Source organism: Phocoena sinus, chromosome 12 (assembly GCF_008692025.1).
Source record: "Phocoena sinus isolate mPhoSin1 chromosome 12, mPhoSin1.pri, whole genome shotgun sequence".
NCBI lineage: Eukaryota > Metazoa > Chordata > Mammalia > Artiodactyla > Phocoenidae > Phocoena > Phocoena sinus.
In genome coordinates this window covers 31,224,014-31,248,932 of record NC_045774.1, presented here as the reverse complement: position 1 = coordinate 31,248,932, position 24,919 = coordinate 31,224,014, and positions in this window count along the sequence as shown.

Genomic DNA, 24,919 nt, shown 5'->3' with positions numbered 1-24,919 from the left:
GAGCTATCTGAGAGGCTGTCTCCCAGGCTTACGTCCTCAGTATGTCCACTAAACAAAACATAATTATCAACTTTTAGATTGTGCATTTTTTTTAGTAGACACTAAAGACTTATCCTAGATCATGTGAACTTGAAAACACATTTGGGTTACTTTCAATATTTCTGAGAGTCTAGAAATACTGAATTCATATAGGCACTTATTTTTCTTTAAGCCAATTACACAGAGTTCTTTTACAAATTAATGTTGGCAATACCGTCTGCAGGTAGAAAAATATCACACATCTATAATGTACATACACAGACATACATAAACATATAGACAGATGAAAACAAATCTTATAACTTTTGTTTTAAAATTTTAGCTGTGAGATGGGTAAGATAATGCAAAACTCACTAGCTTATAAAAGAACAATATGATCCAAATAGTGTTTCTGGCTGATGGCATAAGTTTATCTGTTCAGACAGCCTAAATTTTTTACTAACATTTGTGGAGTTTTAAGATTTTTCATTTGCCTAGATTCTAAGTAGCTTTCCTTTCTTCCCCCGCTTCTGATAAAAATGACCTCCTTGAAGTTTGCACTTCAAAGATATGACATAATTAAGAGTTCCAAGGGAAAACCAAGTAGAACGTTTACATCTCAAAGGCGCGGGGAAAACGCAAGTTCCTCCAAGAAGGACTTTGGTTTCTTAAATTCAGACTTTTTTTTTTTAATACAATATCTGCAAGCCTTTTGAGATGACTAGGGGAGGTTTGGGGATTGGTAAAAAGGATAGGTGGGCTTTGATTTGCTTCTAGAGCTGAATTCTGTTTCTTGTAAAGATTAGATTCGTAAACAAGTACAATTGTTTCTAATTCCTCTAGGGATTGGGTTGCAGCTTGAGTGACATCATAGGTTGATCCGCCCATCTGACTATATTACCTTCAATTTGCTTCTTTAGATCAGGGAAATGTTCAACTTAGATAGAAATAAAATATTCCTCTGTTTGAGACTTAGAGCTTTGTCTTTGGAAGGTTTTTCTTTCCCTTTGGGTACATAGTTTCATTTAGCTTAGGGGAAAATGCCTTAAAAGAAGTTTCTATCAGGCTCTGAATATCAGCTGCCAGTTTGGCCAACTTTTGACCATAGAGCTACTGAAAAAAATCCTTTCAAATAACTTGTCAGGTCTCAGTCGAGACAAACAAAGAGAACACTGACCCCCCTAAAAAATAAGAAAGAAAGAAAGAAAGAAGGAAAAAGAAAAGAAAAGAAAGACAATTCCTCTGAGGGCTGGCAATAATTGGTAAGACCCAAGCCACAAATGTGGTGCAACTCATATTTCTATTCCACCACATTTTGGGGTCCCCAACCTGATGGTTTCCAAGCCAAGTTCTCAGGACACAAAATGAAACAAACAGGAAGGTAACAGCTGTCCCTGGGAAAGAAAGGAGCAATAACTGATAGGTCTGGATTTGGAAAAGTAGGGAAAATGTGAAATTTTATTTTCCTTTCTAGACTGGCAGTACAGACAGAGATTTGGGAGAGCTGACTATCAAAAGAATTCTCATCCTTCTGTCAGTTTTCCTAGGATTTAATCTGTAGGCTCTGGAGTAAGTTGGGTTTAAAGTAGAGTGTAGCTCCATTATTTACCAGAAGTTGTCAAGATTTTCCAATAATTTTAATTTCAGTTTCCCTTTGGCTGTTTAAGGGAATAACTGGTAGCAGTTACAGGAGAACCCCTTGGAGTCCCGTCAACACTGATATGGGCCCATAAGGGGGAACTTCGAGGGTAGATACGGGGGTGTCTGTAAGGCCACTAAATTGGTGGACTTTTTTTAATGGTTGTGTAGTCTCTTCAGAGTGGAGAGACAATTCAGACAGAAAATTAGTAGAATGAGTACTCAAGTGAAGGGTAGAAGGAAGCAGTAGATGTTATATGTGCCTTATAGTCTTTTGTTTTAGGTACCTCTTGTATCTTTAATTTTTCATTAGCCTTTTTCAAGGAATCTTTGAATAAGTTACTTTGGAATTTTGAAGCTTTGTGGAAGCTTCTGCATGCCAATTAAAATAGGGATCCCATTCTGTTTGTTTGATTTGGGAGCCCTTGCTTTCAAATGAACTTCTTAAATAAATGATCTTGTCTAATTGGAACATTCCTCATAAAGCCATTGTAGCTCAAGTTTGTCTTTAATAAGATTGATCCATGCACATAAAGAGACACCATAATTTTTAAAAAATATTTATTTATATGTTTATTTATTTGGCTGCGCAGGGTCTTAGCTGCAGCACGCAGGATCTTCGTTGTTGCTTGTGGAATCTTTAGTTGTGGCATGCGGGAGCTTTAGTTGTTGCATGTGAACTCTTAGTTGCAGCATGTGGGATCTAGTTCCCTGACGAGGGATTGAACCCAGGCCCCCTGCATTGGGAGCACAGAGCCTTAGGCACTGGACCACCAGGGAAGTCCCATAATTTTTTTTTAACATAAAACTGGCTGAGGTTCCTAAAGGGGGGGCATCCTTAGAACATTTAGACGACTGAGATCTAATTTTTGGAGTTTTCCTGAGGGCAAAGAAAAAAAGTTCTAGATAGCTTAACGGGTATGCTTAGGGTTGGGACTTGGGGTTTTTGTTTTTGTTTTTGTTTTTTTTTGTGGTCCGCGGGCCTCTCACTGTTGTGGCCTCTCCCGTTTCGGAGCACAGGCTCCGGACGCGCAGGCTCAGCGGCCATGGCTCACGGGCCTAGCCGCTCTGCGGCATGTGGGATCTTCCCGGATCGGGGCACGAACCGTGCCCCCCGCATCAGCAGGCAGACTCTCAACCACTGCGGCACCAGGGAAGCCCTTGGGTATTTTTTGATAGTATGCCTTTCACAGGATACTTCTTTTTCCTGGTAGATGGCCTTAGCTCTACTTGACCCACGACCAGCTGTTCCTCCTTGGAGGGAATTTTCTTGCAGGTGGCTAGAGACCTGTTGTCAAACTTACTCATCCGTGACCACATTATCCTTACATGGGAATCTTGTGCTCTGGAGATAATTTTCTCTCAAATAAAGGTGACAAGTTCTTCAACACTGTTGGACTTCCCGGGTGGCGCAGGGGTTGAGAGCCTGCCTGCTGATGCAGGAAGCACGGGTTCGTGTCCCGGTCTGGGAAGATCCTACACACCGCAGAGCGGCTGGGCCCGTGAGCCGTGGTCGCTGAGCCTGCGCGTCCGGAACCTGTGTTCCACAACGGGAGAGGCGACAGCAGTTGAGAGGCTCGCGGACCGTAAAAAAAAAAAAAAACAAACAAAACCGGTGACAAGTTCTTTAACACTATTTCGGTTCTTGATCGGTGCCTACTGATTTTAGTTTTGCTCTCAGGGAAATTCACAGTTTAAGTCTAAACCAAGCACACTCTAATTCAGAAACCGAAGGAGTACTCAGCAGAAGGACAATCTGTCCTTATCCAAATCCTGAATAAAGGCAGAGAATTAGACCAAAAGGAGGGAGCTCAAAATCCAGGAGGAGACTCGTCAAATCAGAAGCAGAAGGTGACCCAGGGAAGCCCTGAGCTCAAGGCATTCAGTGCAAATACTTTGCTGGATTCCAAGGGTCATTGTCCCTTCAGGGGGTCATTTTCTTCAGATCCCACATTCTGTCACCATTGAATGTCAGCCTAAATAAGGAGGTAAATTGAGGTGAGCTCAAATTACCAGAAATTGGGTTTATTTGGGAGTAGCCAAGGAATTGCAATCTGGGAAACACAGGCAGGTCCGTTGAAGATTTGGGGTGGGTTGTACTTCTGGGCAAGGAGCTCAAAGAAGGGGAAGTCCAGATGGAGTTAAAGCAGTAATTTCATTGGCTTGAGGGTGGGGATGTTCGTTGGTCAGGAGATAAGTCTTGGACTTCTATAAACCAGGCATTCACAGGAAATCAGTCTCTCATTTCCTAAGTTCCATTCTTCTGAGGGGGCATGCGTGAGATTCTCCATTTCATATATTCTGGTTCCATTTTAGGTTGAAACCCCTTCACACTGGGTACCTCCCACTTATACGGGAGGTATACATGCTATTAAACTTCTGTTTGTTTTTCTCCTTTTAATCTTTTATTACAGAGGGGGCTCAGCTAAGAACATAGAGGGGTAGAGGGAAAATTATTGCCCCCCCCAAGAAGAGTTAATTTAATAAATGCCTCAAATGGTGAAAAGAGAGTGTCATTTGTTTATTTTTTTCTGACTTTTCCTTCTGTTAGTATCACTATGGATTCGTGGATTTTTATAAATTCAATGAATTTCAATAAACTACAGTTATGGAGGGGGCAGGTTTCAAACCATCACAAATATAATCAGTGGAAGACCCTTTAAGCTGGCTCCTGGGTCCTTTGCACATGACTCCATTAGCCTTTGAAAGTGTTCTTGCTTGCTTTGGGGCACCAAATCTGAATCCTTGGTATGAGAGACAAAAATTCCTGTTCTAAGAGTGCTAAAGGCAAATGCAGTGACATCATATCTTAGATATTTCAGTGAGCAAAGGTAAAAAACACATATTTTTAAAAAATGAGTTCCTATGGGTATTTCTAATCTTGTCATTACAGTATTTTTACTTAATTTCTTTAATTTTATAGTTTTATCTCCCTCCACTTATATTTCATCCTATAATGTAAAGAAACTACTTTTAAAAACAATACCATAACACAACATTGTAAAACAACTATACCCCAATAAAAGAAAACAAAGAACACAAAAATTAAAACAAAAACAAAAACAATACCAGTATTACCACTGAAAAAAGTTAAAACATTATTTTTCCACAGATTTTCTTCCCCTTAGAGTGCATCCCAGTAAGAATGTACAGTTGGGACTTCCTTGGTGGTCCAGTGGGTAAGACTCTGCGCTCCCAGTGCGGGGGGCTGAGGTTCGATCCCTGGTCAGGAAAATAGACCCTGCATGTGTGTCGCAGCTAAAGAGTTCGCATGCTGCAACTAAGAGTCTGTGAGCCACAACTGAGTCCAGTCTGCATGCAGCAACTAAGAAGTCCGCATGCTGCAACTAAGACCCGGCACAGCCTAAATAAATAAATATTAGAAAAAGAAAAAGGAAAAAAAAAAGAATGTACAGTCAGGGTACTCTCTTTTAAAGTTACTTGAAATACATCTTTCCTCTGTGGAGTAATCCTAATAATTTAATATACAGCCAGGGTCATTTATTTTGTTTGGCTTTCAATTTCAGTCACTGAGATTTAAATAAAATGATATTCTTTAGCAGGTAATGACTCAGAAATCAGATCCATATAAGAAATCTTCCTTCCATCCTGCCTCTTCCACCTCATTTCTCCCCACCATAGGTAATCATTTAATGGTGTCTTCTTTAGCCTCCTAATGTTTATTTTTGCAAGAGGATATTGTGTCTTATTTCCTTCCTTTCCTACACAAAGGGCGGCATATCATTTATTTTTATACTCCCTTGCTTTTGTACATAACCATATATCCTGGTGATCTCTCCACAGCGGTGTTATCGCTACCTTCTTCTAACTTCATATATTGAGTTTCCTAATCCAGCATCTTTTGAATAGTCTCACTACATTTAGGGGACTATGTAGCCTCACAAGGGTAGATAGAGCCCAGAAAAGGTGATTCTCACACCTCCCCGCAAACCTTCCTCCCGCTTTCAAAATGGCATTCTTATATTTCCTGGGCTCCTCCAGTCAGGCTGAGCGGGCAGTGAGTGTTTGGGGAAGGCAGTTATGCATGATACCCCTTCTGATGGCCTTGGTGGCAGCAGGACGGTGAGGCTTCTGCGTGGTTCCAACAGTTCCTGGTACAGAAGCGTCCTGGGTGACTATGGCATTTGCAGATTTGATAAACTCCACTTAATGGCATCAGGACAAACAGTAACATCTGGTGGCAGCAGTCACTGTGAGGGCCCCCTTGTCAGGCCCCCTCTGTGGTGATGTTTGGGGGCTTGTTCCCAGAAACAGCCTTGAGCCTGGTTTACCAGTCAACCCAACACTTCTCTGAGCTGCCTGGGATCCTTTTAATAAAATCGTTTTTCAGCTTAATTGGCCAGAGTATGTTTTCCTTGCTTACAACTAGGAACTCTGACCTAAATGCTCTTTATGAAAAAATAATGATTAAACAAGACTAAATAAAGAGAGTGAGGAGAAGGAGTGTACCATCTGTCCTTAGTTCATCTGTAATAGATTATCCTTGATGCACTCTCTCTCAGCCTGTCCTCAATATTTCTATTATGTTCATTTTTCTGCTTAAAAAAAGATAAAAGCAACCAAATTTTGAATTCTATGTTTTGCTTCCTCCTTGTGTAGCGGGATGATAATTGCAGATAGTAAACTGAAGTTTAGCCCTCTACCTAATGCCAGCATTTCTCAGCATCGAGGCTCCTTCTTTTTTTTTTTTTTCAGTTCCCTGCGCCACCAGGCCCCGAGGCTCCTTCTTTTGTTCTGGCATCAAAGATGGCTTTGAGGATGACTGCTCTCAAGATATGAATGGTAAAGAAAGAAGAGTCAAATTGTTGACTTTTGGGTCTCTACGGAGATTCTCACGAACTCCCTCAGTAAGGGAGATGTTAATCTTCAAAACGTGAGTTTCCGTTTCAAGAGCCAGGTATTTGAGGGTACCACGAAATCTGATTATTGGTTTTTGTTTTAGTCCGAAAATCTCATCTTTGAATATCAAGAGCAAAATCAGGAGAACTCACACATGAACGTTTATGCCAAAACACAGTGAGAAGAACGGGGGATATCGTAAGGGGAGGTTTGGGTTTTCTCCCACTTCTAGAGATGTGTGGCTGAGTGGGTCAGTGGACCTGGAGGTGCCTTGGGGTGATGCAGGAGCATGGGAGAGAGCTTTGTGACCTGGCTGCCCAAGAGCAGAGGGGCACAGCAGAAGCAGCCAATAAGGGACTAAAGGAACGGTTAACCTCAGCAGCAAGTATCCACAGAGAAGTGGCTGCATAACAGACCCTTGCATGCCCCTGGTGCCATGATCCTAGTTGAGTATTATCAAGCTCACTGCCTGGAATATGGGATCTAGGTAATAATGTTCTCCTGTTGTTATCACATTAATCAATAGGCTGGAGCACTTCTTGGTCACCGCTGGACTTAAGCACACGCTTCATTAAGTTACTATAGGCTAGGGACGTCCCTGGTGGTCCAGTGGCTAAGACTCTGCGCTCCCAAGGCAGGGGGCCCGGGTTTGATCCCGAGCCAGGGAACTAAGATCCTGCATACCGCAACTAAGACCCAGTGCAGCCAAATAAATAAATATATATTTTTAAAAAGTTACTGTAGGGGGCTTCCCTGGTGGCGCAGTGGTTGAGAGTCCGCCTGCCGATGCAGGGGACACGGGTTCGTGCCCCGGTCCAGGAAGATCCCACATGCCGCGGAGCGGCTGGGCCCGTGAGCCGTGGCTGCTGAGCCTGCACGTCCGGATCCTGTGCTCCGTAACGGGAGAGGCCACAGCAGTGAGAGGCCCTCATACCGCAAAAAAATAATAATAAATAAAAAATAAAATAAATAAATAAAAAAGTTACCGTAGGCTACTGTAAAGAGGGACTGGAGGACTCCCGAGAGAACACGGTGCACAGCCGTGCCCTGGGCACACTCAGACCTCCAGGGAGCGTCAGAGTTGGGAATGAAGTAGAATTTTGGGAGGCCAGAAACCTCACACCTCACTGGTGCCTCTGTCACTGATGTTGCAGGAGCTGGGTCAGGCTGTATAGGTTCAGGAAGAGGGAGGAGGAACAGGGGTCCTGTGAGGCTGACAGTGCAGAGAGAAGACATGGCAGAACCCCCAGAGACAGAGCCGGGAAAGCATAACATGACTTGGACAAGGCTGGTGTTGGGTGCTTTCTATGACTCCTCTCTTTTTTTTTTTTTTTTGCGGTACGCGGGCCTCTCACTGTTGTGGCCTCTCCCGTTGCGGAGCAACAGGCTCCGGACGCGCAGGCTCAGCGGCCATGGCTCACGGGCCCAGCCGCTCCGCGGCATGTGGGATCCTCCCACACCGGGGCACGAACCCGTGTCCCCTGCATCGGCAGGCGGACTCTCAACCACTGCGCCACCAGGGAAGCCCTGACTCCTCTCTTTATGCCTAACCAACCCCGGACACTGGGACTCCTCCGAAGATAGGGCATTCCAACTGGTTCCATGAGCTCCATTACTTTTGTTTTTCATCTCTTGATTCCTTCCCACGAATCTGTAAGGCTCAGGCTGCTTTTTAGGGTTAACATACAAGTTTATAAGTAAAAACATATGGGAGTTTATCCTCCTTTCCTCATAATAGATTGTAAACTCCTCTGAGACAGAGGAACCCGCCTTCTACAAGATGCCTTCTATTATGTACTATGCAAACGGGGGAGAGTTTTCAAATATTAACTGACTGACTAGACCCCTCCATTCTGATTGGAATGCTGGCAGCTCCATCCTCAGCATCACAGGTGAAAATAACAAATAGCACTAGATGTCCCAAACGTGTTTGTTTTTCTTTCCCAAGAGGACTATCTCATGCTTCCCTAAGCCATTTCACCTGGTGGCTCATCAAACCGTAACCTTGCCCAACAAACTTGTCTGACAAATGACCTCACAGAAGCTGAAGCTAATAACCTTGAGGACAAACCAGGATTTCTGGCTTCACCTGTTGGCTCGAAGTATCTGGACTGATTGCCCATGTTTTCTTAACTTTGTTCCACATTTAATTTTATTAAAAAACATTGTACTAATTGGCAAATTAATGAGGTTTCATAAGATAAAAATGTAAAACACTTAACACAGCTTTGACACCAAGCAAGCTCTCCCTACGTGAGCTAATCTTATTACCCGATCTTCAGAGATATCACCTTATTCATCATTCTCTCCCGTAATCGTATACCACTATATGAGAAAGCAATGTCTAAGTTGTTGAACTTTTTGCTTGATATATATTTTAAGGTATGCCCCCTCCTATTTTTCCTGCATTTGCTACTTTCTAAAGTGGTCACAAATATTAGCACAGTAAGAAGTACATGAAAAGAAACTGCATTCTCTGTGCATTATTCATGGCCTTCGTTACCCAGAAAGGGCCAGCCTAGTTTTCTTTTGTTTTTGTTTTTGTTTTTTTGCGGTACGCGGGCCTCTCACTGTTGTGGCCTCTCCCGTTGCGGAGCACAGGCTCCGGACGCGCAGGCTCAGCGGCCATGGCTCACGGGCCCTTTTTTTTTTTTTTTTTTTTTTTTTTTTTTTTTTGCGGTAGGCGGGCCTCTCACTATTGGGGCCTCTCCCGTTGCGGAGCACAGGCTCCGGACGCGCAGGCTCAGCAGCCATGGCTCACGGGCCCAGCCGCTCCGCGGCATGTGGGATCTTCCCAGACCGGGGCACGAACCCGTGTCCCCTGCATCGGCAGGCGGACTCTCAACCACTGCGCCACCAGCGAAGCCCCGTTTTCCTGTTTTGAACTTGCTTCTCCTCTACCTAAGGAGGTAAGTTACCTTTGCCTACTATGGAGATTTCAATGAGGACGGGGAATGCCAATGTCAGCTTAGTTCAGTGGTTCTCAAATTTTCATCTGCTTCAAAATCATTTGAGAAGTTTGAGAAAAGTCAGAATCCAGGTCCTATTCACTCACTTCCCCCCTCCACACAGATTCTAATTTGCTAGACCAGGGAGGGGGTCCTAGGAATCTGCTTTTTTAATTCATCCACTGGGTGACTCATTGGCAGGTGGTACACAGACCACAATCTGAGAAACACTGGGAAGGCCCATTTACAGTCTCCCACTTAACAAGCATTTAGTGGGCATCAGGAGTAAAACTAGGCATGCAGTGTATTCCAAGAGAATACAAAGCACTGATAAAATAGACAGTTTTCAAAGCATGTTCACATCTTTTGTTTCCTCTCCACGTCAACCATGTGAGAGAGGCAGAGTACAGATTGGCTCTTAGATTGAGAGGCTAGTGTCTTTAGTGGCTAATTGATTACTTTTAACAAGATGAAATGCTTTTTGTGCTAGTCAATACTGAAGTTAGTTTTTTTGAAAAACAAAAGACTACTTTTTTTCTTCATTCTACTCATGAAGATATAACATTTAATTCCTATAAGAGTGCCTTGTAACATTTCTAAATCACGGAACCCCACCCCCTCTTAAGAATCTGATGAAAGTGAGGAACTGGCCTCTGAGTGTACAGACGCACATGCCCATGAAACACTGCAGAAAATTCCATCCATGGACAACAGTTAATCTACCTTGTCCTAGAAGTTTGCTCTTTTCAAATGCAAATCTAACACTGTTTATTCAGCAAATATTTTTAGGGCACTTACACTAGGCAAAAGCACTGTGTTAGATGTGGGGTAGCAATTTGTGTTTTAACAAGCCCTCCAGGTGATTCCGATGTATGCTAAAGTTTGATATCCACTGGTCTAAACCAAAATGCTCCCCATAGGTTCAGATTTATTTGTGGGGGGCCATCACTGGTGTTTTTAAAACCTCTTCAGGAAATTTTCATACACAGGCAGAGTTGAGACTCACTGGTTTAAACGTTGGAAATGTGGTTTCTGGTCACTGATAAATGCTCACCGTCCCCAAAGGAAGAAAATCCGATGTCCACACCTATGTATCTATAGCTCCCAGCATGCACGGTGACAGTAGGCTTGGAGTTTTAAAGGCGTCCATTACGACCAGGCAGCCCTTTTGCAGTCATGAGGTCACTTTGGAGGTGATGTTCCAGTGCTCCTCCTCCTTCCAATTAATTTATTGTTTAAGAGCAGAAGCCCCAGGTCCTGCTTTCTAGTTAATTATCTTTTAGAGTTGTTTTAATGGAAAAGATAAAACACAATCTCTGAGTGGTTTGTGTGACACTAGAAGATAGAAAATCCATTCCTGGGGTGGAGGCTTTTAACTTCCAATTGCTGTCCTTAGTGACAAATAGATCAATTTTTGTTACTGATCAGTTGCTCTGCTAACAGTTTCTGTTAAGACATCTATTTCACAACTAATGGAGAAATTGTTGTTTTGGAGAGCTTGTAGGCTTTTGATTCACACGAGAAGAAATTTTTGCAAGTCACTGTCCTCTGGAATATCTGCGTAGGGTCACTAAAGTCAGGTAAAAGACATTGCCTTGCCCAATAGAATGATTTTTATTAAATAAGGAAATATACATATACATGTATATATAATTTAAAAATAATAGCCATTATTATTCATTATAATTAATATACAATAAATTGAGCATTTATTATAGATGGACACTGTATTAGACACATTACATACATTAGTTAGTATATTCTTCACCAGAATCATTCAAAGTTATTATTATCCCCATTTTGTAGATGTTGTTCAAGGTCAAATACTCCGGATTCAAAGCCAGACATTTCTGATTCCAGATCTGTGAACTTTTCACAATATTGCACTCTCCTGTTACGACACAGAGTCCTAATATTCATATCATGCTTCATCAATTACCATGAGGAAGACTATTACGACAGAATTCCAAACTCCTCGTGTAACTGAACGCTTAAAATGTTTGAGGGGAATTCCTTGGCGGTCCGGTGGTTAAGACTCAGTGCTTCCACTGTAGGGAACATGGGTTCAATCCCTGGTCGGGGCACTGAGATCCTGCAAGCGGTACACTGTGGCCAAAAAAAAAAAAAAAAAAAAAAAAATTTGAGGAACTAACTGCGCAATGCTCATCGTCACCCTTTCTAGTTCCTGTGACAGCTGCCTCTGTTTTAAGCTGGTAAAATACTCTTATTCAGTATTGGGTTTACCTTGGCTATTGTATGAGAGCCTGTAGAATGGACAACTTTGGAATTTTAACAGTAATTTCAATAGTAGTGAAGAGTGAAAAACAATCTAAATATTCATCATTCAAGTTAATTATGGCAAGATCATTTGATAGAATATTGATATCTCTTTAAAGCATTCTTCAAAAAATTATTCATAACATAGGAACTGTTCAGAAAATAATTCTAAGAGAATAAAACGAGATATAAAATTGTTCCCAATGAACAAAGTTGTTTGCAATGAACAACACATGTAAATACATAAAATATTAGAAAGTAACATAGCAGAATATTAGCAGTATTTATATATGAGAGGTAGGGTTGTGGGTAAACCTACATTTTCTTATTTTTTCAATATTTTACAATGGGCACATATCCATTTTTAATAATAAAATATTATTTTGGTCTATCATCAGGAAGAAAAATAAAAATTATGAGGAACGTGACAGATTATTCAGTGAATAATTGAGTTGTCTAATTGAAATGATAAATGTCTCCAATCAGTCTCATTAGAGATATTCATGTTTGGATATAAAACTTTTCTGAAACTATGTTTTATAGAAAACCACACGTTGCTAACACTTTCCTTGTGAGTTTGGCATTATAAAATATTGGTTTATATATATTCATTGTTTTCATGCTAGAAATAGAGTAGAAGGTGCCTGGTACAAAGTATGTTCTCAATAAATATTTGCTGAATGAATGAATGAGTAGGAGACGATTTCTCAGGTTGTAATGCATAAAGAGGTCACCTTCTGTCAACTTTCTTTTACCGTTGCAGTCTTGGATTCTTTTTTTTTTTAATCAGTCAGCTGGTATGTTTATGAGCATTGTCCTATAAATATTTTAATCATAATTTTCTCTAAGCCTTCTCTTGGAGGATTAGTGTAAATAGGCTTAAAACAGAAATATCAATTCAACTAATACTAAAACTATATGTGTCTTAATGAGGGTGTAACTTCTTTTTGTCAATGTAGAAAAGAAAGCCTCAAATCTTAAACTTGCATACAATTGTCTGAAATCCTTGAAAACAGTAGAAGCTCTTCCCAATAGCACAAATCTTCCTGGAAGTTCACTTGTAATAGAGTTTGGCAACAAAGTCCGTGGACATTACACTGTAAATACCACTTATATCCCTGCTTTCAACAGCCTTGTTGGTAAAAATTTTGAAACTTTGGAAGTACCGTACCAGAAGGTAGACCTCAGTGGGAATGGAAAACAATGGATATTCCTAAATCTGAGAAAAGAGCAGTGACTAGATCCACCCAATTGAGAAACCACTTATCCCTAACTAAAGTTGTATTTTTATACTCTTAGGGCTTTCTGGCTGTTCTCCCAGTCTCTATTTGCCACTGACTCTCACAAACAATTTAGGACCACTTTTTTGAACAGATACAAATAAATCAGCCTATGGCATTTCAAGAAAAAAAATTGTGTATCAAAACATTTTAAGTTTACTATTTAGTTGCTTATTTATTTTTCCCGTGCTTTGAGACTATGAAGAATTTGAGGGTGCTTTTAGGCAACACACATAATCTAATAATCAAAAATATACTAAAAATCAGGATCAGATAAAATGAAAGTGAACACACACACACACACACACACACACACACACACACACACATTCACACACACAAAATCAGCTTTGAGCTTCCTGGAAAACATAGCCCCAAAGAAAAGTCCAAAAGAAGAAAACTTAACTTTCTCAGGCCAAGCAACACTTTATAGCATTCAGTTCTGAAAGAAATTACTCAGGGGACTTCGTGTAGGGAACACTTAAAGATATAGCACACAATAACTTCAATAATAACTCCACTGCAAATATAGATATAAAGCTGCTTATATCTAAGGCTTATAAGATATAAGGCTTCTCCTTATTGTGTCCTTCCAAAAAGATCAATTTCATGATACTAAAAAGCAACCCTGGGAGATCAGTCTGCAGTGAATCAAAACGGTGCCCAAGGATATGGCTTTCTTAGATTGTGGTTCAAACCCTGAATAAAACCTACATTTAAAAAAATCAGAATGGATGAATTGCTTCACTTGAGAACACTCATCTATTAATAGATGTAGGTATAAAGTGTCATTGATTGAAGGATGTTCCAGCCAAATACTGTAAGATCAACTAATAGGGGAGTGGCCAAGATGGCAGAGTAGGAAGACCCTGAGCTCATCTCCTCCATGGGCACACCAAAATTACAACTATTTATAGAACAACTCTTTTCTTTTTTTTTTTTTTTTTTTGCGGTATGCGGGCCTTTCACTGTTGTGGCCTCTCCTGTTGCGGAGCAGAGGCTCCGGACGCGCAGGCCCAGTGGCCATGGCTCACGGGCCCAGTCACTCCGCGGCATGTGGGATCTTCCCGGACCAGGGCACGAACCCGGGTCCCCTGCATCGGCAGGCGGACTCTCAACCACTGCGCCACCAGGGAAGCCCTAGAACAACTCTTGATGAGAAGAACTGGAAGATTAGCAGAAAAGATCTTCTACAATTAAAGATATAAGGAAGTAACCATGAGATGGGTAGGAGGGGCAGAGTTATGGTATAGTCAAGACCTGTACCTCCAGGTGGGCAATTTACAAATGGGAGGATAATTACAATGGCAGAGGTTCTCCTCAAGAAGTGAGTAGTCTGAGTCCTACATTAGGCTCCCAAGCCTGGGGATCCTGCACCAGGAATGTGAGCTTCCAGAACATTTGGCTTTGAAGGTCAGCATGGCTTACTTTCAGGAGAGCCAGAGGGCTGCGGGAAATAGAGACTCCACTCTTAAAGGGCCTACACACAATCTCACATGCTCTGGAATCCAGGGCAAAAGCAGTAATTTGAAAGGAGCCTGGGTCAGACCTACCTGCAAATCTTGGAGGACCTCCCGAAGAGGCAGGAGGCAATCTGGGGGCATAGACACTGGCAGCAGAGCTCCTCAATTGCATAGGACATCTCCTACCAAAGGCCACTTCTCCAAGGCCAGGAAACATAACCTACCTACAAGATACATAGAAATAAAATCAGCAAATTAGGCAAAGTAAGGCAACAGAGGAATATGTCCAAAATGAAGGAACAGGATAAAATCTCAGAAGAACTAAGTGAAGTGGAAATAGGCAATCTCCTCTACAGAATTCAAGATAATGATTATAAAGATGTTCCAAGAACTCAGGGGAGGATTGGATGAACAGAGGGAGAAGTTAGCAGTTTTTAACAAAGGGTTAGGAAATATAAAGAAGAACCAAACAGAGATGAAGAATACAATAACTGAAATGAAAAATACATTATAAGGAATCAATAGTAAATTAGATGATACAGAGGAATGGATCAGCAAACTGGAAGACAGAGTAGTAGAAAACACTGAAGCTGAACAGGAAAAAGAAAAAAAAAAAAAGAAAGGACAGTTTAAGAGACAACATCAAGCATAGCATTTGTATTATAGGAGTCCCAGAATTAGATGCGAGAGAGAAAGGGGCAGAGAACTTATGTGAAGACATAATAGCTGAAAACTTCTCTAACCTGGGAAAGGAAACAGACATCCAGGTCCGGTAAGCACAGAGAGTCCCAAATAGGATCAACTCAAAGAGGACCACAGCAAGACACATTGTAGTTAAAATGGCAAAAATTAAAGATAAAGAGAATATTAAAAGCAGCAAGTTACATACAAGGGAACTCCCATAGCGCTATCAGCTGACTATTCAGCAGGAAGTCTGCAGGCTAGAAGGGAGTGGCAGGGTATATTTAAAGTGATGAAAGGGAAAAATCTACAACTAAGAATATTCTACCCGGCAAGGCTTTTCATTCAGATTTGATGGAGAGATCAAAAGATTTAGAGACAAACAAAAGCTAAAAGAGTTCAGCACCACCAAACCAGCTTTACAAGAAATGTTAAGGCAACTTATCTAAGCAAAAGCGGAAAGGCCATAACTAGAAACGTGACAATTATGAAAGGAAAATCTCATTGGTAAAGGCAAATATACAATAAAGATAGTAAATCAGCCATGTATAAAGCTAGCAGGAAAGTTAAAAGACAAAAGTAGTAAAATCATCTATATCCACAATATGTAGTTAAGAGATACACAAAACAAAAAGATGTAAAGTATAATTTCAAAAACAGTAAACATTGGTGGGGGGGGTTAGTAAAAATGCAGGGTTTTAAAAATGTATCTACTTAAGAGATCAGCAACTTTAAATAATCACATATATAATAATCATATATATAATATATATATACTGCTATGTACAGTGTGGGGAACATAGTCAGTAACTATGTAGTATGGTGACATATTGTAACTAGACTTATCATGGTGATCATTTTGAAACATATATAAATACCAAATCACTATGTTGTGTAACAGGAACTAACATAGTGTTGTAGGTCAATTATACTTCAAAAACAAACTCATAGAAAAAGAGATCAGATTTGTGGTTACCAGAGGTAGGGGGAAGGGAAGGGGGAATGGCATGAAGGTGGTCAAAAGGTACAGACTTCCAGTTATAAGATAAATAAGTACTAGGGATGCAATATACAACATGATAAGTATAATTAATAGTGCTGTATGTTATATATGAAAATTGTTAAGAGAGTAGATCTTAATAGCTCTCATCACAAGAAAAATATTTTTTTCTATTTCTTTGATTTTATATCTATATGAGATGATGGATGTTCACTAAACTTATTGTGAGAATCATTTCATGATATTTGTAAGTCAAATCATCATGCTGTACACCTAAACCTTATGTAGTGCTGTATGTCAATTACATCTCAATCAAATGGGAAAAAAACACCAACAGTGGACTGGGACCAATTAGCTCAAAAGCCTGCTAGCACCAAACTCAAGTTTTTACACATCTAGTGACTTCCCTGGTGGCGCAGTGGTTAAGAATCCGCCTGCCAATGCAGGGGACACGGGTTCGAACCCTGGTTTGGGAAGATCCCACATGCCACAGAGCAACTAAGACCATGCGCCACAACTACTGAGTCTGTGCTCTAGAGCCTGAGCCACAACTACTGAGTCTGCGTGCCACAACTACTGAAGCCCATGCACCTAGAACCTGTGCTCGACGACAAAAGAAGCCACCGCAATGAGAAGCCCACACACAGCAACAAAGAGTAACTCCCGCTCTCCGCAACTAGAGAAAGCCTGCACACAGCAACGAAGACCCAACGCAGCCAAAGAAAATAATAAATACATTAATTAATTTAAAAAAATTTTTTTACACATCTAGTTGTTTTAAGCATTGCCCAAATAAACAAAATTTTAGCCATTTAGAGCTGCCTGTCTGCTTTGCATACTTCACCAAATAGCGCCCAACATCTGCTGGTCATAGATAAGATAAACCCTGTGATTATATAGGTGCCAAGCTGCTGCTGCCCTTCAGAGCTTTCTGCCCCAGAGGCTTCCTGGGAGACTGCTGAGAAACAACACATAAACATTTAAGTACCCTCTTTTCTGGGAATTTCCTTGCCCTTCTCTCCTTCTGGATGTCCCCCTTCCCCAAATAATCTCTAGATTGTTTGGTTCTGGTTCTGTGAGGGACTATTTTCAGATAGATGGATGGTTATAGGAATAGGGGTGTGTGTGTGTGTGTGTGTGTGTGTGTGTGTGTGTGTGTGTGTGTGTTTCCTAGCTCTGCCTGCTGAAAGAGCACAGAGGCAATGATTTCCCAGGAGCGATGGGCATTCCTGCCACCCGGATCTTAGTTTCCACATACCATTCTCAAATAAAAGGAACTGGGGCTCCTTGGACAAATGGCTAGCCCCAGGGCTGTCATAGGGAAAGAACAAGATGAAAGTACAAGACGAGCCTGGAATATCTCGTGGTTCCAGAAAGTAAGGAAGTGCTCAATAAAGATGGTGTCATTAAAACAAGATACACAAGTCAGCTTGAAACATTGGCCAAATCTGGGGTAATCTGAGAACAAAATAATAAACGGTAATGTTTTAGGTCAGGCAGCTATAACAAAATACTATAGACTATGTGGCTTAAACAATAGAAATTTCTCACAGTTCTAAAGTTCAAAATCAAGATGCCAGTAAGGTAGGTTTATTTCTTTTGGCTTGTAGGCAGCTGTCATCTCTCTGTGTGCTCACGTGACCTCTTATTTGTGCATCCATGGAGAGAGAGAGCAAGTTTTTGATGTACCTTCTTATAAGGGCAATAATCCCATCATGAGGGCCCCACCCTCATGACCTCATCTAACCCTAGTTACCTCCCAAAGGCTCCTATTTTCAAATACCATTGAGGGTGAGGGGATCAGCCTATCAACTGGATGTGGGGGACACCAACATTTGTAATAGAATATGATGGATCAATACCCATAGAGTAGAAACCACGAACACATGGTGATATGAATAACTGAATAAATAAATAAATGGGGAAGGAATAAAAGCTCTTTGTTAGAGTAGAATTCCAACTAATAAATGTAAAAAGTGATGGAAATAAATGATCATCATTTGGCAAATGTCACAGTAATAACTGTTTTAGTCAAGAATCATCAATGAAGGCTAAACTTAGTGGGTTGAAGTATAATGAGAAACAGGATAATTACATAAAACTGATTAACCTCACAAGATATTTATTAACCACAAAGAGAAAAATAGTAACTCTACAGTGGAGAAACCTGGTAAATCCTACTTTAACTGAGAGATCAAAGTCAACCTCAACAGTAATGGGACAAATCAACATCACATGCCCTCTAATGTGATACACTGAGAGTATACAATATTACTTTTGTGATATTCTTGCAAAAATGTAAAACTTGAATTTAATCAGAGGAAACCTCAGACAAACCTAAGTTGAGAGACTCTTTAAAAGTCTGAAGTTTATGAAAGACAAAGAAAAACTGAGGAACTGAGATTAAAGGAGATTAAAGGTGATTAAAGGAGTCTAAGGGGACGTAACAAGTTCATGCAATCTGTGATCCTAGCTTCAGCCTGAGTTAAGGGCTCTGTCTATATATTATACCTCTGGTCCCACATAATGAAAAGTACAGAAGCAAGCAGTAAATAAAATGGTTTTCAGTAAATACTTATTGATTGATTACTTACCAAGGAATCTAGGTAGGTAGAGCCCTCTGCTTTCATCAGCTTCCCTCTCTTTGAGTAGCAATGTGTTTTGAACCACCCACAGAATGTAAGTGTGCATGTATACAGGTTAGAGGAGCTCTGTCCTTCACCAGAGAATTTATAGCATATAAGCTAAAAAACTGGGTGGCTGCCTTGAAAGTGCTGAACTCTGCCAAGTAAAGATGTTTCATGATCTCAGAGGTGACTCTCATTCGTCCTTAACTCTGGAAAGCCAGAGAGCCAAGGCTCCTTGTTGATGTGTCCTGAGGACACATCTTCAAACGGTTTACCCAAAGAGTGGATATCTTGTCGATTCCCCCTTTTGGGAAATGTCACTGGAAAGACCATAAGTTCAACTTTCTACTGTATTTTGCCAGAATACTCTCAAAAATTCACCTGTAAACTTCCAGTTTCCAAGAATAGTAGGCTAGGTTATTGAGATCATCTCTCTTGATGACAACAACTAAAAATAATGGGCAAAACTCACTTAAAAGCAGTGATGACCTAACATGACAGTAAAGAATTGTGAGGTTAAAATTAAAAGGGAAAATGGGAGCCTCAGGAAGTAAGCTAGAACAGAAGCTGCTTTTGCTCTGGGGCATTTGAAAATTCAGGTAAATTTTAACTTTTGTTTTGACAGCCTTGTGGAGTGAAATGGACATAAATCAAAGCTCAGGGCATATAAAAAGTTCAGAATTGAAGAAGAGACCTTAAAAAAAAAAGCTGTGACCCTTTAGAGGGACTGTCCTCAGAGTAAGGTGGACAAGAAGTTAACCAGTTTTTACAAAGATTTGCATCCAAGTTGCAATTCACCTGGGTGGCACTGAGACCCTGAGCCCTGAATTGGATTTAAGGTAGTTCTAGACTTGTTGTGCCCCAGGTACCTGGAAACCACACAGATTTTATCGGAAGAAGAGACTTTTATCATCTCCTCACATTATTCCTGAAAATACTTTCATTAACAATGACCAGCACAAAGGTGACCTAGCATTAAAAAACAAATCACCATAAGAAAGAAACAATAAGAATAGAAGTAGGCCTACAAAGATTCCAAACACTAATTACCAGCTACAGACTCCAAGCTGACTATATTTACTATGTTTAAAGAAATGAAAGACAAACTTGGAAATAGCTTACAGGGAGAAGAAACCCATATCAAAAAAATGGATAATAATTGAGAATTCATTAAAGAGATTTAGCTGATGGACAAATTATTGAACCAGGGAATAGATCAGAAGATGTTCCCTGGAAGGCAACATGGAAAGATAAAAAGACAAAAAGAGCAAGAGATAAGAGAATAGACTTAGAAGGCCTAACATACTTTTCACTTTAATCCCAGAAGGAGCGGAGAAAGAAGGTGAGGCGGAGAATATGAGACACTTGTACATATAAAAATGGCTGGGAATTAAAAACAACCTGATAAGCAATCTTTATCCACAGATTCAAGAAGCCAAAAAAATCCAAGAAAGATATATAGAAATGCACAACTAGACCCAACACACCAAAACTACAGAAAGCCAAAGGCAAAGAGAAAAATCTTGAAAATGACTAGACAAAACCCCACTTTCCTCCAGAAATGCCTCATTGGAAGCTTAGATAACGTAATTCCCAGAGCATGAACCAAGATAACCTTAAAACAAAATCCTGCCATCTCTTAAATTAACACACTTCTGGTTTCCATTAATAGTTACAAGAAATTGATATCCAGTGCTGGTTAATACACAGACACACTAAAGCTCCTCAGCAAAAAAGAAAATTTTGTTTTTAATTTCAGTTTAATTTTCCAGAGAAGTCAGACTTGGAGGGCATCCACCATTTAGTAGGACAAATCAAAAGAAAGTAACCACTGAAACATAATATATAATGATTTGACTCTCTGGGTCTAGGTAGAGAACCTGATGAATTTTCTACAGATTCTTTGTCAACTTTTTCAGAGTATATGGTTCACTACTCACCAGGTTTCATTTCTGAAAGATTCCGAAAATCCTTTTAATTTTTTAAAAGCTAAAGTTTGACTGTCTCATTTATAAGAATGAAGAAGTCTTGCAGGTGAAGGGAGGTGGCATGAGAAGTGGGAGTAGCATTAGAGGGATCCAAGAAATGTGGACCCCGTTCTCAGCTCTAGACTCAATTCGTTGTGTGAGTTGAACAAGCTGCTCTACCTCAGAGGACACGGTTTTTCCATATGCCTGACTTCCTACATTCCCAGCCACATTACCTTAGAGTAAATCTAGATCCCAATAACAGGCATACACAGTTGTGCTCTGGCTCCAATCTTTGCCTGTTAGTGCAGGACCTTAAGTCCTCACACTATTTCTAGGGTACTCTCAGGTGACTCACATGTGCTCATGAAACCAGCGATTATCATTTTCTGTGATTTATACCTTCTTCCTTCTCTCTTAGATTCTGTCTGAGAGTCTGCCGCTGCAGTTTCCGAAATGAAACTTAAATATCTTCCCCATCCCAAGGCTGCAGTTCAGGGTCCCCTTGGGAACTGAGGGCTAGCTCTGGAGACTTCGGGGCACCAGGTGGGTGGGTCTTCCATTTTGGGGTTACTCACTGTCTCCTGGTGCAGTGCTGCCCTGAGCTCCTATGCTCATAGAGAGATCAGTGACATCCCGACATTTTGTTTCCTATAGCCCCCACACCCTCAGGAGGACTGCCTCAAGTCTGACTGGGTAAAGAGAGGAAGGCAAAGAAAGAGGAGGAGGCTATAAATACATAGTCATGAAGTGACATGAGCCAGACGCTCAGAGTGAAGCTTCTTTCATGGCCGCCCACTCTGCTTAAGCTTCTAGCATGCCTCAAAGGGTTAGAAGAGTTCCTTCCTAGAGACATGACTAGGTAACGTACCAGGGATCATTAGTTTGAACATTTCTATAAAATCAAAGTGTTCCAGGAGTGGGCCCCTTCTTATTGTATTGGGTTTAAAGAGTTCGGGCAAAAAAGAGTGGATATATGTATAATGTATAGCTGAATCAGTTTGCTGTACAGCAGAAACTAACACAACATTATAAATCAACTATACTCTAATAAAAATTAAAAAAAAAAAAAAGAACACTTGGTAATTCAAGAAAACTTAAGAACCACCAAGCTGGAAACACTGGTGCCGAGCGCGAACGTCCCATCTGTAGCACATACATCGTAGACCCACCCCCCTGCTGTCGTACCCACACCCCTCACACCCACCCTGACCCAGACCGAGATGAAACAGGCTCCAATGCCAGCCTTTCAGGTCACTCCCTGAGTAAGAGATGGCTTAAAGAAAAAGAAAATCTTTAATGGAATCTGTTCTCAAATAATATGTTACAACAAAATATGAAGAATGTACACAATACAAAAATATTTAGAAGAAAAAAAAAAGTTTGGGCAATGCATCAAACAAAATGGTTCCCTGAAATCACTTCATTAGAGATTTAGTCCTTTGGATTTTTTGTACTTTCTAGCTCTTTATAAAAGTGCTAAGACTCCTGGGCTTCATTGGAAGACAGTCTTGTTTGTCAGTTGGCTGATGAAAGGACAATGCAGAGATGGGCCACAGTTTGAAGCCTTAGAAAGAGAAAGAGGTAGAGAGTAAGAGCTATATGATTTTTTGGTTTCTCTCATCGTGTAACTTATTTATTCATCCTTTCTTTTTATTGCAAAACCATTAGCTGAGGGCTCTTAAGGGTTGCACTGTGTTCCCCTAAAGATATGGTGAAGTCCTCATCTCCAGTTCCTCAGAATGTGGCCGTATTTGGAAATAGGGTCATTGCATACATGTATAACTAGTCAAATGAGGTCATACTGAAGTAGGGTGGGCCCTAACCCAATATGACCTGTGACCTTATAAGAAGATGGCCATGGGAAAACACAGAGGCACAGGGAGAAGACCATGTGAAGATGGAGGATTAGAGTGACGCGTCTACAAGCCAAGGAATGCCAGAGGTCGCTGGAAAACCACCAGAAGCTAGGAAGAGGCAAGAAACGATTCTCCTATCGGTTTCAGGAGGAGCATGGCTCTGTGACACCTTGATTTCAAACTTCCAGCCTCCAGAATTATGAGATAACAGATTTCTGCTCTTTTAAGTCATCCGGTTTGTGATATTTTGTTATGGTAGCTCTAGGCAACTAATACAAGGGTCTATGTGTCGAACCTCATTCTAGTGGCTTTGGATCAAAGTCAAATAAGATGTGGTCCCATCTTCAGGAAAGTGCTAGATAGGATTTCAGAGAGAGAGAGAGACAGAGACAGACAGAGAGAGAGAGAGTGAAAGACGGAGGGAGAGAAGGAGAGATATTAGATAAGAGGTTTGTATTACTAGGAGAAGGGCTTTAAAAACTTAATATGTACACTCTAAAATAAAGGAAAGGATTGAGCTGGAAAAACTGGAGCTCTGATAGGATGATATAGGTAAGATACCCTCTGTCTTCTTCCTTTTGAAGTCCTGAGATGACAGCTTTGGAGATCAAAAAGATGGTTTATGTTCACAACAAAAAGGAAACAGTAATCACTAGAAGTCAGCATGGGTTTACCAAGAAGAGAATGTCTCTCAGGGTCAATTCATCACCTTTGACAGGGAAGTCAGACTGGTAAGTGACAAAATGTAGCAGGCAAAGTGTAGCAAGAGTTTATTGACATACCTGGAAGTTTTCCTTATGATATCCTTACAGCCAAGATAGAGCGGTTGAGCTGGGAATTGAGGGAACAGCTGTACCTATGGATCCATGACTAATGAATGGAACTATGACAATCTGGGCTGAGGTTTCCATCGGAATGCCAAGGAGCTCTTTCATAGGTGCTGCCCTCTTCAGTATTTTTATCAGTGAATTGGAAAGTCAAGCATTACCAAATTTGTCTTTGATGGGCTAGATGCCTCCATCTACACCTGGATGTGTGCACTTGGTTCTGGATAGAATCACATAGTTAAGGAGGCCATAGGGAAGCCAGAAGATGTTTTGAAGGGAAAGGCCAAGTTGATGACCTGAAGGAGAGTAGCCATCATGTAATATAAGAAACTGGTGAGGTATTTGGGGATATACAGGCTAAACAATAGAGAATGCAAGAAGTACATGAAGCCGAGGGATACTGTGTTTTACTTGGATTGAAGGGTTGTAATCACCAGGTCAAGTAATAGGAAGGCAAACTCAGCTTGATATAGAAGGAACTTTCAGATGTTAGAGTAAAAATAATACACCCACAATGAAACCTGAAAGATATCAAATCTCTATGGACTCATCTACAAATTTAGTAAAAATTCTAGCAGGATTTTTTTTAAGGAACCCATCAACTTATTCTGAATATGTAGACGAACAGAGGCTTATAAATAGCTAAATCAGTTTTGAAAAAGAAGAGCAAAATGTAACTATTTACCGAAGAATGGTAAGATATACCGTAAAGCCAGGATAATCAAAGAGCGTGGACCTGGTACAGCCACAGGTAAATAAGCCAATGGATCAGAAGAAAGAGCCCATGTGTCTAGGGGAACTTGGTACACGAGGGAAATAACACTCGAATCCATGAGGCAAAATGGAAGGACGGCTCAGTGGGTGTTGTTGAGGAAACTGATGGACTCTACAAGGGAAAATAGAGTTGGAAAACTTACACAATGTACAAAGATGGGTATAGATGGATTAAAGAACTAAATGTGAAACATAAACTCTAAAGCAAATAGGAGAAAATACAGAAATATATATTTGTGATCTTGGAGTAGAAAGGACTTAATGAAACTTCCAAAGTGCAAAGCATAAGGAAAAAATTATTCAACTGTCCATTTCAAAAAATAAAAATCTTGAGTGATGACATATAAAGTTATCAGGTTACTGACAGATTAGAAAAAAGTTATTTGCAATGTGAAACCATAAGAGGTTAATACTTAGCTATATAAAATACCCCAAGTAAATATCTAGGATATATTGGGTTGGCCAAAAAGTTCGTTTGGATTTTTCTATAAGGTCTTACACACTGGTCTGACAGGCACACATAGCTGACACTTCATCTGCATTTAGAATGTAAAGTCCAGTGGTTAGGTGGATCCAGAATGCCTACGACTGTGTCATGGCTCTTCCTCTTTATGACATTTGGCAACCCCTCTGAACTTTAGTTGCTTCATCAGTAAAATAACACAAAGAGACTGGTCATAAAATTTACATAAAGATTAAA